The following is a 16,631-nucleotide window of genomic DNA, read 5'->3' on the forward strand; positions in this document are numbered from 1 at the left end:
TCTGGACAAAGTGGGATTCAGACTGAAACGCTGGCAGTGCGTCTTCATGGCACTGGAAGTCGAATTCCTGGGGAGGAAAATTGCTGCTGACGGTATCAGGCCTATGGACTCGAAAACCAGGGCCATCAAAACTGCACCCAAGCCTCAGAATGTGATGGAGCTGTGTTTGTTCCTTGGTCTACTCAAGTACTTCGGTAATTTCTTGCCTAGACTTACCCACTGCACATGCTGCTAAGAAAAGGCGACAACTGAGTTTGGGGTGACTCTCAAGATAGAGCTTTTGAGAAAGCCACTAATTTGCTTTGTTCTAACAAGCTGCAGGTACATTATGATCCATGTAAGCGTCTAGTATTGGCCTGTGATGCTTTGTCATATGGAGTTGGTTGCGTGCTCCACAAGCTAATGAGTCGGTTAAACTACAACCTGTTGCATATGCTTCTAAAAGTTTGTCAAAGGCGGAAAGAGCCTACAGCAGGGTAGAAAAAGAAGTATTAGCCTGTGTGTATAGGGTTAAAAAGATGCATCAGTACCTGTTTGGTCTTCGGTTTGAACTGGAAACAGATCACAAGCCACTCATTTCATTGTTTTCGGAAAACAAAGGTATCAACACCAATGCATCGTCCCGCATCCAGAGGTGGGCGCTGACATTATCTGTCTATGATTATGTCATTCGCCAAAGACCTGGCACCGAGAATTGTGCCGATGCATTGAGCCGTCTGCCGTTGCCCACACCGGAGGTGGAGATGCCACAACCTGCAGACCTACTGTTAGTTATGGATGCTTTTGAAAGTGAAGGAACCCCTGGCCCAACAAGTTAAGACCTGGACCAGCCAGGACCCGATATTATCGGTTATGAAACGTTGTGTCCTTAGTGGTGATTGGTCTGCCATACCCAAGCAAATGGGTGATGAGACCAAATCTTACATCCATCGCAAAGACGAACGATCCATTCAGTCAGATTGTTTACTGTGGGGTAATCGTGTTGTTATGCCTAAGAAAGGCAGAGAGAAATTTGTATATGATCTACATAGCACTCATCCCGGTATTGTCATAATGAACGCCATTGCCAGGTCTCACGTATGATGGCCTGGGATTGACTCTGATCTGGAATCATGTGTGCATCAGTGCAACACTTGCATGCAGCTAAGTAAAGCACCAGCAGAATCGCCGCTGAGTCTGTGGTCGTGGCCGTCCAAACCATGGTCCAGGATCCACATCGACTTTACAGGGAAAGATGTTTTTAGTTGTGGTGGATGCATATTCCAAGTGGATAGAGTGTATAATCATGTCATCCAGTACATCCACAGCTACCATTGAGAGCCTTCGTGTCATGTTTGCCACTCATGGTCTGCCCGACATCGTTGTAAGTGACAACGGACCTTGCTTCACTAGTCTGGAGTTTCAAGAGTTCATGAAACCCAATGATATATAAACATGTGAGGTCAGCACCATTCAAACCCGCATCTAATGGTCAAGCAGAGCGTGCTGGCCAAACCATCAAGCAGAGTATGAAACGTGTAACTCAAGGTTCACTGCAGATTCGCTTGTCACGCATATTGCTCAGTTACAGGACAAGACCCCACACGCTTACCGGGGTCTCCCCTGCTTAACTATTGATGAAGAGAGGTCTCAAGCCCAAGCTCTCTCTTGTCCATCCTGACTTGAACGATCATGTTGAATACAAGACATCAAAGTCAGCAGTGGTATCGTGATCGCGCTGCTGTGTCACACAGCATTTCTGTTAACGATCCTGTGTATGTACTAAATTATGGTCAAGGTCCCAAGTGGGTCACCGGTACTGTTATGGCCAAGGAGGGTAACAGAGTGTTTATCGTCAAGCTCAAGAATGGGCGACATGCAGGAAACATGTCGATCAGATAAAGCTACGGTACACGGATGAACCGGAACAGTCTGAGGAAGACACAATCAGTGACCAACCAACTTACCCTCAGTCATCAGAGGACTCCGCTGTCATCAATGAATCTGGACTTTCAATCCCTGACGTGGTCATTGCCACTCCCATCAGATCGGCCCCAGCCCCAGTCATAACAGACTCAGAACGTTCACCCAAGGCGGGAGTTGAACTGAGACGTTCAACTCGGGAGCAGAAAGACCCGGACCGTCTCAATATGTAAAAAGACTGTTACTAATATCTTAAAGGGGGGTATTGTCATGTATGTATACTTGGGGTTACTGGGTAAATGCACTGCCATCAAAAGGCCACGTTAGTAAATTGAAGAGGACTTACTGTGTTTGAAAGGCTGTATTAGAGGGAGCAGTGTGCGGCGGCCCAGCCCGGCCCAGCCCGGAAATCGGCACGATCTCAGCCTGCAAGACCATCAGAGGGAGCAGCGCGCGGCGGTATACCACTGCAGGAGGGCGATGGCTGCGAAGCCAGGTCGCTGATTGCAGTGCGGGCAGGCACAGCAGGAGGGGCGAAGGAGCAGCAAGAGTTTGTAGAGGAAAGTGATCGGGGCCCAGGAGAGGCGTGAGTCTGGGGCCCAGAAGAGGCGAGGGCCCAGGGGCAGCACGGGCCCAGCCCACACTGCGATATGTGCGCGCACTGGGTCCGTGCAGCAGAGCTGGTCTCCAGTCGTCCTGGTTAACCCTTGTTACTGGACCAAGACCCAGCTCTGTCAAGCTCGTGTGGTGGCTGGTGTGCAACGGTCACCCCACGTTAAAAAAATCCACCCACAGACATCTTCCACCCTTCAGGATGTAGTTCAGGATCTGGAATATTAGGTTATTCATTGAAACATCTGTGAACTCATCCCTTTTTGGCGTGGAAACAAGTCATCCTCGATACGAGGGACCGCCTATGATGATGATGACTAGCCACCAGGGGGCGCCACTGTCGGAGGTCATTGGGCTGTACGCACGTGTGCGTGGCCCAGGTATAAAATGCAAGCCATCATGTAATGTCATCACTTTGGGCCCTAATAAAGCAGAGCCAGGTTTGTACCTGTGTTAGTTTACAGTATTCAGTCTATCAAATTATTACATACATAACAGTTTCAGAATAAGGGGTCGCCCATTTAAAACGGAAATGAGGAGGAATTTCTTCTCTCAGAGGGTTGTAAATCTGTGGAATTCTCTGCCCCAGAGAGCTGTGGAGGCTGGGACATTGAATATATTTAAGATGGAGATAGACAGATTTTTGAGCGATAAGGGAGTCAAGGGTTATGGGGAGCGGGTGGGGAAGTGGAGCTGAGTCCATGATCAGATCAGCCACGATCTTATTGAATGGCGGAGCAGGCTCGAGGGGCCAAATGGCCAAAAGTTCTTATGTTCGTTCCCAATTGATCCTAATCTGTAAACACACCCAACAGGCGATCCTGCCATTTAACGGGTTTTTCTCTAATGAGGAAATCACTTTTTAAGTAAAGCAGTTAGAAAAAAAATAGCTGCTAATGAAACAGAAATAATTTCTAAAATTCAACGTTTGAGTAGATTTGAGTTTGCGTGTTTGTTTAGTTTAAATATTCAATTAGTTCCAATCAGGAAACTATTGTGAGTAAGTGTATAAAAATAATTTTTTGGCATCAATTCTGACAGAATCATGCCGATTGCTCAAACATCCCAGTGTTGAATTTATAATCTGTTCACTGGAGGAATAACAAAGTCAGCTTCTGGTTCTGATGACAACACTTTTATTCTTGCTTCAGTGCACACAGGAGTTGCACAGACTGGGAGCAATTAAACGTAGGTCTGGGTTCTTTGTGTTGTACCTCTGTCGATAGTGGGTGCAAGCGGTTGCAATGTGTGTATTGTGGAAAGGCCTTTCTGTCTCCTATTGGTCCCTGGGGGCCGATTTTGGTCAAGGCCCCCGCCCGCCCAAGTGCCCCCCAAAGTGCCGCCGATGGCCGCCGAGATACCGGACGGTACTTTAGGCGGGATATTCATCACCAAGGTCCCTCGAAGGCCGGCGGACGGCAAATGGACGACGTACACCGTCACTCTGGGCGGCAGCGGGCGGGAGCTCTCACTCCCGGCGGCAGAGGCGCTTGCCGCCCAAGTGTCACCGAGGATGGAGTCGGGGCCCACCGAGGGTCGAAGAGCTGGAAATAAAAATCATCAGGAAATAATAAAAAAAACGATTGGAAGAGCTTCAGGGGACCCCCATCCAGGTAAGTCGCTGGGGATTTTTAATAAAAATGTTCACTAACCTTTTTTTCAGATTCTTCGGGCTGACCGTCGGGGACAGACCAGCCTCCAGCCAGCGGCCCACCCCCCCGGTTCTGCCGCCGAGACCCATCGAGTCCCGCCCGCAGGAATCCGGGAGCTCGGCGGGCGGGAGCTCAGGTGCCCAACTCGGGGCGCTTCCCAGTGGCTCTCCCCTCCCGCCCGCTCCAGGCCGCCCTGAAAGTGGCACTGGGCGGGTTTTCAGGAGAAAGGTCGGTGGCAGCGGGTGGCGAGTGATGAATTTCGGCCCCCTGCCTTTATTGCAGTACCATAGTATGGTGCTACTCTTCCAGCGGTTTCCCGCCATTCCTAGGCTCACCTTTTAAAAAATTTGTTCCTGGGATGTGGGCGTCGCTGGCAAGGCCGGCATTTATTGCCCATCCCTAATTGCCCCTTGAGAAGGTGGTGGTGAGCCGCCTTCTTGAACCGCTGCAGTCCGTGTGGTGAAGGTGCTCCCACAGTGCTGTTAGGGAGGGAGTTCCAGGATTGTGACCCAGCGACGATGAAGGAACGGCCGATATATTTCCAAGTCAGGATGGTGTGTGACTGGGAGGGGAACGTGGAGGTGGTGGTGTTCCCATGCGCCTGCTGCCCTTGTCCTTCTAGGTGGTAGAGGTCGCGGGTTTGGGAGGTGCTGCCGAAGAAGCCTTGGCGAGTTGCTGCAGTGCATCTTGTAGATGGTGCACACTGCAGCCAGGGGGCGCCGGTGGTGGAGGGAGTGAGTGTTGAAGGTGGTGGATGGGGAGCCGATCAAGTGGCTGCTTTGTCCTGGATGGTGTCGAGCTTCTCGAGTGTTGTTGGAGCTGCACTCATCCAGGCAAGTGGAGAGTATTCCATCACACTCCTGACTTGTGTCTTGTAGATGGTGGAAACGCTTTGGGGAGTCAGGAGGTGAGACACTTGCCGCAGAATACCCAGCCTCTGACCCGCTCTTGTTGCCACAGTATTTATGTGGCTGGTCCAGTTAAGTTTCTGGTCAATGGTGACCCCCAGGATGTTGATGATGGGGGATTCGGTGATGGGAATGCCATTGAATGTCAAGGGGAGATGCTTAGACTCTCGCTTGTTGGAGATAGTCACTGCCTGGCACTTGTGTGGTGCGAATGTTACTTGCCACTTATCAGGCCAAGGTCTTGCTGCATGCGAGCATGGACTGGTCCATTATCTGAGGAGTTGCGAATGGCACTGAACACTGTGCAGTCATCAGCGAACATCCCCACTTCTGACCTTATGATGGAGGGAAGGTCATTGATGAAGCAGTTGAAGATGGTTGGGCCGAGGACACTGCCCTGAGGAACTCCTGCAGCGATGTCCTGGGGCTGACTCACCGGGATTTGCCTTTTCCTTTCTGACCCTTTATCAACACCTAGAGCAACATCACTAAACCTCTAAAAACGTATCTTGTTAAAATGAGGCAGGCTGCTATAACCACTGCCCTCATAGTCTCAAAACAAGCAAAGCATTGGGTGGGGAAATGAGAGTTTAAGAGCTGCAGTTATACCGCAAGCACTGGCTTAAGATACAATCCCAGCATCCCACATCGTGCAGGAGAAAGGGCACATAAAACAGTGCGCAGTAATCATCAGTGTAATGCATGCATTGTGATTGGCTTAGCCAGTCACGTGATGTTCACAAGACTCAATAAAACCCCAGGCAGTTGGGTTCGGGGGATCCACGATGGGGCAGGTGGTTGTGAGCCCGGTGGATGAACCGGTAATGTGTAGTGTGATTGCTAAACCTTCGCTAATAAACCAACTAGTTCTTAATAGCAATGTGTTGCTGTGAATTCTTAAGCAAAGAACCCACGAAGCAAATACATTATAATAAGAACGAGGAACTCTCTTCAATTCTCTAATCCACTAACTATGTATAGAAAGAACTTGCATTCATATAGTACCTTTCTCGACCTCAAGATGCCCGAAAACACTATACTTATGAAGTGTGGTCACTGTTGTAATGTAGTAAAAGCCGCAGCCAATTTTGTGCACAGCAAGCTCCCACACACAGCAATGTGATAATGGCCAGATAATCTGTTTTAGTGATGTTGTTGAGGGATAAATATTGGCCCCAAGACACCAGGGATGACTTCCCTGCACTTCTGTGAAATAATGTTGCGATATATTTTATGTCCACCAGAGAGAGCAGCTTAATGTTTCAACTGAAAGACGGCACCTCCGACAGTGCGGCACTCCCTCAGCACTGCCCCTCTGACAGTGCAGCACTCCCTCAGTACTGCACCTCCGACAGTGCAGCGCTCCCTCAGTACTGCCCCTCCGACAGTGCGGCACTCCCTCAGTACTGCACCTCTGACACTGCAGCACTCCCTCAGTACTGCACCTCCGACATTGCGGCACTCCCTCAGTACTGCCCCTCTGACAGTGCTGCACTCCCTCAGTACTGCACCTCCAACAGTGCGGCACTCCCTCAGTACTGCACCTCCGACACTGCAGCACTCCCTCAGTACTGCACCTCTGACACTGCAGCACTCCCTCAGTACTGCATCTCTGACAGTGCAGCACTCCCTCAGTACTGCACCTCCGACAGTGCGGCACTCCCTCAGTACTGCCCCTCCAACAGTGCGGCACTCCCTCAATACTGCCCCTCCGACAGTGCGGCACTCCCTCAGTACTGCACCTCTCACAGTGCGGCTCTCTCTCAGCACTGCCCCACTGACAGTGTGGCACTCCCTCAGTACTGCCCCTCCAAGTTGAGAAGGAATTTCTTCTCCCAGAGGGTTGTGAATCTGTGGAATTCTCTGCCCAAGGAAGCAGTTGAGGCTAGCTTATTGAATGTATTCAAGTCACAGATCGATAGATTTTTAACCAAGCTGGGAATTAAGGGTTACGGGGAGCGGGCGGGTAAGTGGAGCTGAGTCCACGGCCAGATTAGCCATGATCTTGTTGAGGAGCTTGATGGCCTACTCCTGTTCCTAATTCTTATGTTCTTATGTTAACAGTTCAGAGCTCTCTCAGTACTAACCCTCCGACAGTCCGGCGCTCCCTCAGTACTGCCCCTCCGACAGTGCAGCACTCCCTCAGCACTGCCCCTCCAACAGTACGGCACTTCCTCAGTACTCCCCTCCGACGGTGCGGCACTCCCTCAGTATTCCCCTTCCGACACTGTGGTGCTCCCTCAGCACTGCCCCTCCAACAGTGCGGCGCTCCCTCAGTACTGCCCCTCCGACAGTGTGGTGCTCCCTCAGTACTGCCCCTCCGACAGTGCGGTGCTCCCTCAGTACTGCCCCTCCGACAGTGCGGCACTCCCTCAGTACTGCCCCTCTGACAGTGCAGCACTCCCTCAGTACTGCCCCTCCGACCGTGCGGCACTCCCTCAGTACTGCCCCTCCGACCGTGCGGCACTCCCTCAGTACTGACCCTCCGACAGTGCGGTGCTCCCTCAGTACTGACCCTCCGACAGTGCGGCACTCCCTCAGCACTGCACAGGGACTATCAGCCTGGATTCTTATGTTCAAGTCTCTGAGGTGGGACTTGAACGCAGAACCATCCGTCAGAGGCGGGAATACTACCCACTGAGCCACGGCTGACACTTCAGATGAGATAAGGAAATTCAAACAATGGCCTCGGTTTTCCGATTGGAATGACGCCATTAAAATAAAATGAACGATCGTTGATCGGAAAACCTGGGCCAGCATACGTAGAAAAACAAGTCACATTCAGCAGCCTCAGCTGGGTTTTCCTGAGGGTACCTGGAACTTGTTGAGGTCATTTCCATGGAAACGAGTTTGTATCAGTTGACCTATCAAAAGCCAGCTGTCAGCACTATGGGGACAGGTGATTGTGAAACGTCTCAGATAGCAAGAGGCGTTGCTAGAATCGAAGCATGCTTTGATATCAAGGCACACAAAGACTGTCGCTGCCAAATACTGAGGGAGAAAGGCTCCTTGCACGGAACAGGCAGGGTAAAGCCCAACAGTGATGATGGAAGATGTCAAACCACCGTTCGGAAAGTTACAGCCGTGGTTAAAGCTCTCTGTTTTAACTTGAATGGAGCACACCTGTGTGTGAAAGTCTCAGAGAATAAAACCCGCGTTTTGCCCTAGCTTTCCCAACGTGACCTCGTAGCGGGAGGGGATTGTTCGGGCCGGCCCCTGCACCCCGCCCTCACTCCACCCCCGATTTTATGCTCCATTTTGTAAAGTCCTTACTCCACAGCATGAAACCACACGAGGCACATTCTGGGGACAAGGTCACTCTGCGACCTGCTCTCTTTATTTACAGGACTCCAAAGACGATGACCCTGCGTGGGACCTCCCCTTTTTATACCTGTGTGATCAGGTAAGGAGTGTCTCCCACAAGTTCGCCCCTTGTGGTCAAGGTGTGCATCTAGGTTGAGTGTATACAGTAATACAGTGGTGTTACAGTGTGGTTACATACATGACACCATTGACTTCAAGTGAGACGAGCCAGTCACAATTGGTGATCTGTATGCTCGCTTGCTGTCCATGAATTAATGCATTATGAGGGCTAATGTTATCTCAGTCTGCCTTCGAGGCGGATCAAGAGGTGGAAGAGGCAAGTGAGAAAGACACCACCCATGCAGCTCAAATCACAAGGGGTGTCCTAATGTTGTATTTCTGGATTGGAACATAGGAACAGGAGTCGGCCATTCAGCCCCTCGAGTCTGCTCCACCATTCAATGAGATCGATCTAACTCCATCTACCCGCCTTTGGCCCATAATCCTTTAATACCTTTGGTTAACAAAAATCTATCAATCGCAGACTTAAAGTTAACAGCAGCAACTGTTGTTTTTGGAAACGTCGACCACGCTTTGTGTGTAGAATTGTTTCCTAATTTCACCCATGAAAGGTCTGCCTCTAATTGTTAGACGATGGCCCCTAGTCCAAGACTCCCCAACCAGCGGGAATAGTATCTCTCTATCTACCCTAACTGTTCCCCTTAATACCCAGAAAACTTTCATCAGATCACCCCTGACTTTTTTAAATTTCAGGGAATACAACCATAGTTTGTGCAGTCTCTCCTCGTGATTTAACCCTCGGAGTCCAGGTATCGTTCTCGTAAATCTAGACTGCACTCCCATAACGGCAAGATCATTCTTTTTTATCTACAGCGCTATGAAAGAAAGACTTGCATTTATATAGCGCCTTTCACGACCAGCGGACGTCTCAAAGCGCTTTACAGCCAATTTGCACACAGCAAGCTCCCACAAACAACAGTGTGATAGTAAGAACATAAGAAATAGGAGCAGGAGTAGGGCATAAGGGCCCTCGAGCCTGCTCCGCCATTCAAAAAGATCATGGCTGATCTGATCACGGACTCAGCTCCATTTCCCCACCCGCTCCCCATAACCCCTTATCCCCTTATCGGTTAAGAAATTGTCTATTTCTGTCTTAAATTTATTCAATGTCCTAGATGCCACAACTCTCTGAGGCAGCAAATTCCACAGATTTACAACTCTCTGAGAGAAGAAATTTCTCCTCATCTCAGTTCCAAATTGACGGCCCCTTATTCTAAGACTATGCCCTCTAGTTCTAGTCTCCCCCATCAATGGAAACATCCTCTCTGCATCCACCTTGTCAAGCCCCCTCATAATCTTATACGTTTCGATAAGATCACCTCTCATTCTTCTGAATTCTACCAAGTAGAGGCCCAACCTACTCAACCTTTCCTCATAAGTCAACCCCCTCATCCCCGGGATCAACCGAGTGAACCTTCTCTGAACTGCCTCCACAGCAAGTATATCCTTTCGTAAATATGGAAACCAAAACTGCACGCAGTATTCCAGGTGTGGCCTCACCAATACCCTGTATAACTGTAGCAAGACTTCCCTGCTTTTATACGCCATCCCCTTTGCAATAAAGACCAAGATTCCATTGGCCTTCCTGATCACTTGCTGTACCTGCATACTATCCTTTTGTGTTTCATGCACAAGTACCCCCAGGTCCCGCTGTACTGTAGCACTTTGCAATCCTTCTCCATTTAAATAATAACTTGCTCTTTGATTTTTCTGCCAAACTGCATGACCTCACACTTTCCAACATTATACTCCATCTGCCAAATTTTTGCCCACTCACTTAGCCTGTGTATGTCCTCCTCAGATATTGCCGTTCCTCCCATCTTTTTTCAACATCAAACTTGGCTACGTTACAGTCAGTCCTCTCTTCCAAGTCGTTAATATAGATTGTAAATAGTTGGGGTCCCAGCACTGATCCCTGTGGCACCCCATTCGTTACTGATTGCCAACCAGACAATGACTGGATCATCTGTTTTTCTTTGTTATGTTGATTGAGGGATAAATATTGGCCGGGACACCGAGGATAACTCTCCTGCTCCTATTCGAAATAGTGCCGTGGGATCTTTTACATCCACCTGAGAGAGCAGACGGGGCCTCGGTTTAAATGACTCATCCGAAAGACGGCACATCCGACAGTGCGGCACTCCCTCAGTACTGCCCCTCCGACAGTGCAGCACTCCCTCAGTACTGCCCCTCCGACAGTGCAGCGCTCCCTCAGTACTGCCCCTTCGACAGTGCGGCACTCCCTCAGTACTGCCCCTCCGACAGTGCAGCGCTCCCTCAGTACTGCCCCTCCGACAGTGCAGCACTCCCTCAGTACTGCTCCTCCGACAGTGTGACACTCCCTCAGTACTGCCCCTCCGACAGTGCAGCGCTCCCTCAGTACTGCCCCTCCGACAGTGCAGCACTCCCTCAGTACTGCCCCTCCGACAGTGCAGCACTCCCTCAGTACTGCCCCTCCGACAGTGCAGCGCTCCCTCAGTACTGCCCCTCCGACAGTGCAGCACTCCCTCAGTACTGCCCCTCCGACAGTGCGTCACTCCCTCAGTACTGCCCCTCCGACAGTGCAGCACTCCCCCTCCAACAGTGCGGCACTCCCTCAGTACTGCCCTCCGACAATGCGGCACTCCCTCAGTACTGCCCCTCTGACAGAGCGGCACTCCCTCAGTATTGCCCCTCCGACAGTGCGGCACTCCCTCAGTACTGCCCCTCCAACAGTGCAGTGCTCCCTCAGTACTGCCCCTCCGACAGTGCGGCGCTCTCTCAGTACTGCCCCTCCGACAGTGCAGTGCTCCCTCAGTACTGCCCAACCGACACTGCGGCACTCCCTCAGTACTGCCCCTCCGACAGTGCGGCACTCCCTCAGTACTGCCCCTCCGACAGTGCGGCACTCCCTCAATACTGCCCCTCCGACAGTGCGGCACTCCCTCAGTACTGCCCCTCCGACAGTGCGGCACTCCCTCAGTACTGCCCCTCCGACAGTGCGGCACTCCCTCAGTACTGCCCCTCCGACAGTGCGGCACTCCCTCAGTACTGCCCCTCTGACAGTGCGGCACTCTCTCAGTACTGCCCCTCCGACAGTGCAGCACTCCCCCTCCAACAGTGCGGCACTCCCTCAGTACTGCCCCTCCGACAGTGCGGCACTCCCTCAGTACTGCCCCTCCGACAGTGCGGCACTCCCTCAGTACTGCCCCTCCGACAGTGCGGCATTCCCTCAGTACTGCCCCTCCAACAGTGCGGCACTCTCAGTACTGCCCCTCCGACAGTGCAGCACTCCCCCTCCAACAGTGCGGCACTCCCTCAGTACTGCCCCTCCGACAGTGCGGCACTCCCTCAGTACTGCCCCTCCGACAGTGCGGCACTCCCTCAGTACTGCCCCTCCGACAGTGCGGCACTCCCTCAGTACTGCCCCTCCGACAGTGCAGCGCTCCCTCAGTACTGCCCCTCCGACAGTGCAGAGCTCCCTCAGTACTGCCCCTCCGACAGTGTGGCGCTCCATCAGTACTGCCCCTCCGACAGTGCGGCATTCCCTCAGTACTGCCCCTCCGACAGTGCAGCGCTCCCTCAGTACTGCCCCTCCGACAGTGCAGCGCTCCCTCAGTACTGCCCCTCCGACAGTGCGGCACTCTCTCAGTACTGCCCCTCCGACAGTGCAGCGCTCCCTCAGTACTGCCCCTCCGACAGTGCGGCACTCCCTCAGTACTGCCCCTCCGACATTGCAGCGCTCCCTCAGTACTGTCCCTCCGACAGTGCGGCACTCCCTCAGTACTGCCCCTCCGACAGTGCAGCTCTCCCTCAGTACTGCCCCTCCGACAGTGCGGCGCTCCCTCAGTACTGCCCCTCTGACAGTGCAGCACTCCCTCAGTACTGCCCCTCCGACAGTGCAGCGCTCCCTCAGTACTGCCCCTCCGACAGTGCAGCGCTCCCTCAGTACTGCCCCTCCGACAGTGCAGCACTCCCTCAGCACTGCCCCTCCGACAGTGCGGCGCTCCCTCAGTACTGCCCCTCCGACAGTGCGGCGCTCCCTCAGTACTGCCCCTCCGACAGTGCGGCACTCCCTCAGCACTGCCCCTCCAACAGTGCGGCACTCCCTCAGCGTTGCACTTGGAGTGTCAGCCTATTTAACACCTTGTGCTAGGACAATCCTTTTACTTTAATACAGTCACGTGGGCCCAGGAGACAGAGAAATGTCAACCTAGCTCACGTGCACACTTGTCTGGAGCGGGGCTGAACCCGTGACCTTTAGACTCAGAGGCAAGGATGCACACTGAGCCAAGCTGACACAGAAAACACCTTGGAGAAAGATTACTTTCATTATCACTACCCCGCAGACACCTGGGAAAGAATTAATTCTAGTGACTGAGTCTCCAAATGAGCTCATCAGTGTCTGCTAATTCTTAACTAGCACCGAGTCCCGCTCACCCATCACCCCCTGTGCCCGCTGACCCGTGTCCTAACTCGCACCAAGTCCCACTCACCCATCACCCCCTGTGCTCGCTACCCCGTGTCCTAACTCACACCCAGTCCCACTCACCCATCACCCTCTGTGCTCGCTGCCCCGTGTCCTAACACACATCCTGTCCCGCTCACCCATCACCCCCTGTGCTCACTGCCCCATGTCCTAACTCGCACCAAGTCCCGCTCACCCATCACCCCCTGTGCTCACTGCCCCCGTGTCCTAACTCGTACCGAGTCCCGCTCACCCATCACCCCCTGTGCACACTGCCCCGTGTCCTAACCCACACTCAGTCCTGCTCACCCATCACCCCCTGTGCTCACTGCCCCGTGTCCTAACTCGCACCCAGTCCCGCTCACCCATCACCCCCTGTGCTCGCTGCCCCCTGTCCTAACTCGCACCGAGTCCCGCTCACCCATCACCCCCTGTGCTCGCTGCCCCGTGTCCTAACTCGCACCGAGTCCCGCTCACCCATCACCCCCTGTGCTCGCTGCCCCGTGTCCTAACTCGCACCGAGTCCCACTCACCCATCACCCCCTGTGCTCGCTGCCCCATGTCCTAACTCGCACCGAGTCCCGCTCACCCATCACCCCCTGTGCTCACTGACCTACATTGGCTCCCGGTTAAGCAAAGCCTCGATTTTAAAATTCTCATCCTTTTCTCCAAACCTCTCCATGGCCTCATCCCTCCCTATCTCTGTAATCCCCTCCAGCCCCACAACCTGAGGGAAGTTAAGGTGGAAATTGCAGAGGTACTGACCATAATCTTCCAATCCTCTTTGGATACGGGGCTGGTGCCAGAGGACTGGAGAACTGCAAATGTTACACCCTTGTTCAAAAAGGGTGTAAAGATAAACCCAGCAACTACAGACCGGTCAGTTTAACCTCGGTAATGGGGAAACTTTGAGGAACAATAATCAGGGACAGAATTAACAGTCACTTGGACAGTTGTGTGGATTAATTAAGGAAAGTCAGCACAGATTTGTTAAAGGCAAATCGTGTTTAACCAACACGATCGATTCTTTTGCTGAGGTAACAGAGAGGGTTGATGAGGGCAATGCGGTTGACGTGGTGTATATGGATTTCCAAAAGGCGTTTGATAAAGTGCCACATAATCGGTTTGCAGCAAAGTTGAAGCCCATGGAATAAAAGGGACAGAGGCAGCATGGATACAGGATTGTCTCAGTGACAGGAAACAGAGAGAGTGGCGAATGGTTGTTTATCAGGCTGGAGGACGGTATACAGTGGTGTTCCCCAGGGGTCGGTACTGGGACCACTGCTTTTCCAGATATATATTAATGACTTGGAGTTGGGTGTACAGGGCATAATTTCAACATTTTCAGATGACTTGGAAGTATAGTGAATGGTGAGGAGGATAGTGATAGACTTTAGGAAGTCATCGACAGGCCGGTGGGATGGGCAGGCACGTGGCCAGATGAAATTTAATGAACAAAAGTGTGAAATGATACATCTTGGTAGGAAGAATGAGGAGAGGCAATATAAACTAAAGTGTACAATCCTAAAGCGGGTGTATGAACAGAGAGACCGGGGGGTATATGGGCACAAATCGTTGAAGGTGGCTGGGCAGGTTGAGAAGGCTGTTAAAAAAAAGCTTACGGGATCCTGGGCTTCATAAATAGAGACATAGAGTACAAAAGCACAAACTGTGATGAACCGGTATAAAACACTGGTTCGGCCTCAACTGGAGTATTGTGTCCAATTCTGGGCACCACATTTTAGGAAGGATGTGAAGGCCTTAGAGAGGGTGCAGAGGGAGATTTACGTGAATGGTTCCAGGGATGAGGGACTTCAGTGACGTGGGTAGACTGGAGAAGCTGGGGTTGTTCTCCTTGGAGCAGAGAAGGTTGAGAGGAGATTTGATCGAGGTGTTCACAATCATGAGAGGTCTGGACAGAGTAGATAGAGAGAGAAACTGTTCCCATTGGTGGAAGGGTCGAGAACCAGAGGACACAGATTTAAGGTGATTGGCAAAAGAAGCGATATATAAACTTTTTTACACAGCGAGTGGTCAGGATCGGGAACACACGGCCTGAGAGGGTGGTGGAGGCAGACTCAATCGTGGCTTTCAAAAGGGAGTTGGATAAGTATCTGAAGGAAGAAGATTGGTAGGGCTACGGGGAAAGGCTGGGGGAGTGGGACTGGCTGAGGTGCTCTTGCAGAGAGCCGGCACGGGCTCGACGGGCCGAATGGCCTCCTCCTGTGCTGTAACCGTTCTCTGATTCGATGATTCTACAACCGTCCAAGATGTCTGCATTCCTCCAATTCTGGCTTCTTGACCATCCCTGATTATAATCGCTCCACCATCGGTGGCCGTGCCTTCAGCTTCCTGGGCCTCAAGCTCTGGAACTCCCTCCCTAAACCTCTCCACCTCTCTATCTTTCTTTCCTCCTTTAAGACAACCTTAAAACCTACCTCGTTGACCAAGCATGTATCCTAATAGCTCCTTATGTGGTTCGGTGTCAAATCTTGTTTGATAATCGCTCCTGTGAAACGCCCTGGGACCTTTACTACATTAAAGGCACTATATAAATGCGAGCTGTTGTGGCTGTGGCTGCTACAGGCACAGCGAGTAAAGCTGCCCATTATATAACTCATGTTTCCCAAAGCACCATAATGTATAAGCACATCTTTTAATATCAAAATGGACCATTTACTGGAGCGGCAGTAAGTGGTGAGATGGCTTGGTGCCATCACTGACTGATGATGGCCCATTTAAAGGGTTTTGAACTTTTTGCCATTAACAGAAAAACACACCTTTTGAACAACAACAACATTAAATGTTCTTCCTATTTCTATTTCTGCCAATAAGCAGAGTGCATCAACCTGAGCATTTAGCACAATGGTCAGGTACAGCCAATGCTACCATAAGAACATAAGAAATAGGAGCAGGAGTCGTCCGTTGAGCTCTTTGGCCCTTCAATAAGACCGTGGCTAATCTTCCACCTCAACTCCACTTTCCTGCACTATCCCCATATTGTCGCAGTCCCTTAGTACCTGTAATGTATTTGCTTCATGGGTTTTTGCTTAAGAATTCATAGCAACACGTTGCTATTAAGAACTAGTTGGTTTATTAGCAAAGGTTTAACAATCACACTACACATTACCAGTTCATCCACCAGGCTCACAACTGCATACCTCATCGTGGATCCCCCGAACCCAACTGACTGGGGTTTTATTGAGTCTTGTGAACATCACGTGACTGGCTAAGCCACTCACAGTGCAATAGCCCCACAAACCTGTGAGCATACTCACCGGTTCATACATTACAGTATGCAAAAATCTATCAATCTCAGCCTTCAATATACTCAATGACTGAGCCTCCACAGTCCTCTGGGGTAGAGAATTCTAAAGTTTTAGAAACATAGAAATTTACAGCGCAGAAGGAGGCCATTTCGGCCCATCGTGTCCGCGCCGGCCGACAAAGAACCGCGCGGCCCTCGGTCAGCAGCCCTGAAGGTTACAGATAAACCCATGAACAATGAACAATGGCGGACAGGTAAAGAGCACCCGGCCCAACCAGTCCGCCTCACACAACTACGACACCCCTTACACTGAAACATTCTACACTCCACCCCAACCGGAGTCATGTGATCCCCTGGGAGAGACAAAAACCAGATTTAAATGGCTCCTACATGGCCGACCCCTTATCCTGAGACTGTGATCCCTGGTTCTAGACTCCACAGCCCGGGGGGGAAACATC

At 51.6% G+C, this 16,631-nt stretch overlaps 1 protein-coding gene across 4 annotated transcripts in view; it reads right to left on the reverse strand.

The window, feature by feature from the left end:
• Window positions 1–16,631, reverse strand: part of galnt9 (polypeptide N-acetylgalactosaminyltransferase 9) — a 443,197-nt gene that overhangs the window by 252,821 nt on the left and 173,745 nt on the right. The window lies entirely within an intron of this gene.

This window comes from Pristiophorus japonicus, chromosome 8 (genome assembly GCF_044704955.1).
Source record: "Pristiophorus japonicus isolate sPriJap1 chromosome 8, sPriJap1.hap1, whole genome shotgun sequence".
In the NCBI taxonomy this organism is placed as follows: domain Eukaryota; kingdom Metazoa; phylum Chordata; class Chondrichthyes; family Pristiophoridae; genus Pristiophorus; species Pristiophorus japonicus.